The sequence below is a fragment of the Benincasa hispida genome, chromosome 9, assembly GCF_027475165.1.
Source record: "Benincasa hispida cultivar pf3 chromosome 9, pf3_genome.v1.1, whole genome shotgun sequence".
NCBI lineage: Eukaryota > Viridiplantae > Streptophyta > Magnoliopsida > Cucurbitales > Cucurbitaceae > Benincasa > Benincasa hispida.
In genome coordinates, this window is record NC_143486.1 from 35081346 (window position 1) to 35084053 (window position 2708).

The 2708-nt window shown below is 30.8% G+C and overlaps 1 pseudogene; it reads right to left on the reverse strand.

Moving 5' to 3' along the window:
* Nucleotides 1–1229: 1229 nt before the first annotated feature.
* Nucleotides 1230–1778, reverse strand: LOC120084674 (pectinesterase inhibitor pseudogene; annotated as a pseudogene).
* Nucleotides 1779–2708: the final 930 nt, after the last annotated feature.

A 2708-nucleotide genomic window follows, 5' to 3' on the forward strand; every position in this document is an offset into this window, starting at 1 on the left:
TTCCATGATAATAATAAACACATCAATCAAAATAAAGCTGATAGAAAAGAACTTATAGTACTATTGAGAATGTAGAAGGAAGAATCGAAAAAAAAGAGAGAACATAATTGCCATAAAAACAAATATGTAGATTGAAATAAATTCTCTTAAAAAAACATTGTTAGAGATAATATCGAAGAAAATGCAATTAGAAGGAGAGAACTGAAAAAATAAAAACAAAAGGTAAAAAAAAAAAATACGCAACACGCATCAATGAAGATTTCCTTTGTTTTGAAAGAGGAAGAATGTTTAATAGAGTTTAATAATCAATTAGTTTTTTTTCTTTTTTTTGGGTTAAGGTTATAAAATACACGTGCTAATGGTAATTTTCTTTGTTTTTGATCAAAGTCCCAAAAAATACACAAGCAGAAAATATTTTATTAGAAAACTTCTTTAGAGATGTTATCAATAAAAGTTTCAATAGTGTTTACCCTTGTTCTTGAGAGGAGGTAGATTGCCCAAAGATCTCTAATCTCTCCCTTCACACTAATTAAATACATACAAAAGTCTTTTGGTGAAATGTCGCATTTTACGAAAAAGAGGTTTTATTGGAAAGTTTTGAACGAAGGTGTGAAAGTTTTGAAAGATTTGATATTATATTGAAATAGATTTGTTAAAAAAAAAACAAAAAAAAAACAAAAAACAAAGGGTATAATGATCCTATGTTAAAAATAAGGGGTAAAGTGGGAATGTAAAAATTCTCCTCACTTCATCCTAGAAACGTTTTCTTAATATGGAAAAAGATCTCTTGAATGTAGAAGATACCTTTTACTGATACGTGGATTACTATTTTCTTTTTTTCTCTTGTGATTTTCTTTTTTAATAATTATTATGATTAAATTGTCTTTTAGTCTCTCTTTTCTTATTGTTTAAAATAGCATTATATTACATCAATGTCCCTTAAACTTGAAAATAACGTTAGCTAATTGATCTATATGACAAAATAGTATTTTTTGGTTAATTTATTTTGTTAGTCAATTTAACTCAACCCTTTAGACCCATGAATAAAAAATGTATGTTATCCTAAAATAATATTAGTAAAATCTTAAAAATACGAAAAGAAAAAAATTGAAAAAAAAAATGTAAATTTATAGGATTCAGATCAACAGACTTTTATTCGTACATGGACATTCTAAATACAGAATAACTTCATCGTATACAAAATCATGAAAATGTATAAGAAAAGGGCCTTAGACACGCCCAAGCAGAAGATTGGCTATAACCAAGATAATACTACAAATATCTTCCAGAGCCTTGCCATTTTTGAAAAGCCCCGATCCGTCCATCGGTGATTGCGTGAAGTTATCCTGACAATCGTCGGTCTCTGTCATGACTCCAGAAGCTTGAATATTAACGCCATCATAATCACCTGTGGTCAAATAGTTCTTCGCATCGTCGAGGTCACTGGCAGCATCATCGTAGTGTTTGGCACAGGAGGTGTAGCGCTCTTTGAGCTTCGGGTCAGCTGCCTTCGATGCCAGGAACTGGGCGAGGGCTCGGCTTTCCGTAGCCTTGGTGTAGGCGAGGTTGATGGTGAAAGTGGCTAGCCCTTTTAGGTCTGTGGTGCGAGCAGATTTCAAGAGGTTGGAGCAAAAGGGAGGGTTTCTAGTTCTTTGGCAGATGGTGGAAACGACGTCATTTGGGGAAGTTGCATGCATGGGAACGACAACATGGAAGAAGAGAAGTGAAAGGACGAAAGGTAGAAGAGAAGAGGCTGGAAGAATAATGGAATTTGCCATTTTGTGTGGTTTTTTTGCTCATTTTCATATTGAGAATTAATATATATATATTAAATATTTGATGAAATTTAGGAGGATGAATGGGGATTTGTTTCCAAGTTTAGGATGAAAAATGATAACTGATGCACTTAATGTGTTACCGTTATTAAATCTCATCTTTAATTCCATATTTAATTTAATTTTTATATTTTTATGTTTTCAAAAAATAACAAGCAACAAATACATAACAAAACAACATTTATAGACACAGGCAAAACAAACCATACAGGACAAGGAATAAATAAAAAGTAACGTAGAGAAAAACTCATGCATTACCTTTTTGTTTTGCAAGCGTGTGTGCGCCAATAAAATTGTACAATCACCTCACAAAGAAAAAAGAAACGATGCTTAAGTCAATGGCAAAGGTCTTTGCCTCGTGGTGACATTAACATATAGTAACCTTTATTATTATTTAAAGCATAACTGAAAGTAATTGACGTGTATTTCTTTATTTTGAGATTGAAGTTCAAATCCTTATATTTGTACGTGTTAGATACAAGAACCTATATTTAGATCGATCTTCAAATTATTTTCTTAATGAGTTTCTTAACTCTTAATTTGTGTTCAATATCCATTTAACTTTAAATGTATTTAATGGACTAGTAAATGTTTAATTTTGTATCTCATATGTACTTAAACCTATTAATTAATTTGACTTGTTTCTTTAATTAACAATATATTAGAACTATAATATTGAGTTTTTGTATTTGCTAGTATCCTTCCTTTTAGTTTTATATTTGATAGATATATGAATGTTTATAAGCGAGGGATCCATTGCTAGGAACTACGGTTGAGTTTTGGCAAAAATATTTAAAGAGTTGGTTGTCCCATATTAGAAAGGTTTAAGGAAGTGATGAACTCCAATCTATTATAAAATGAACCTTGTCTTTG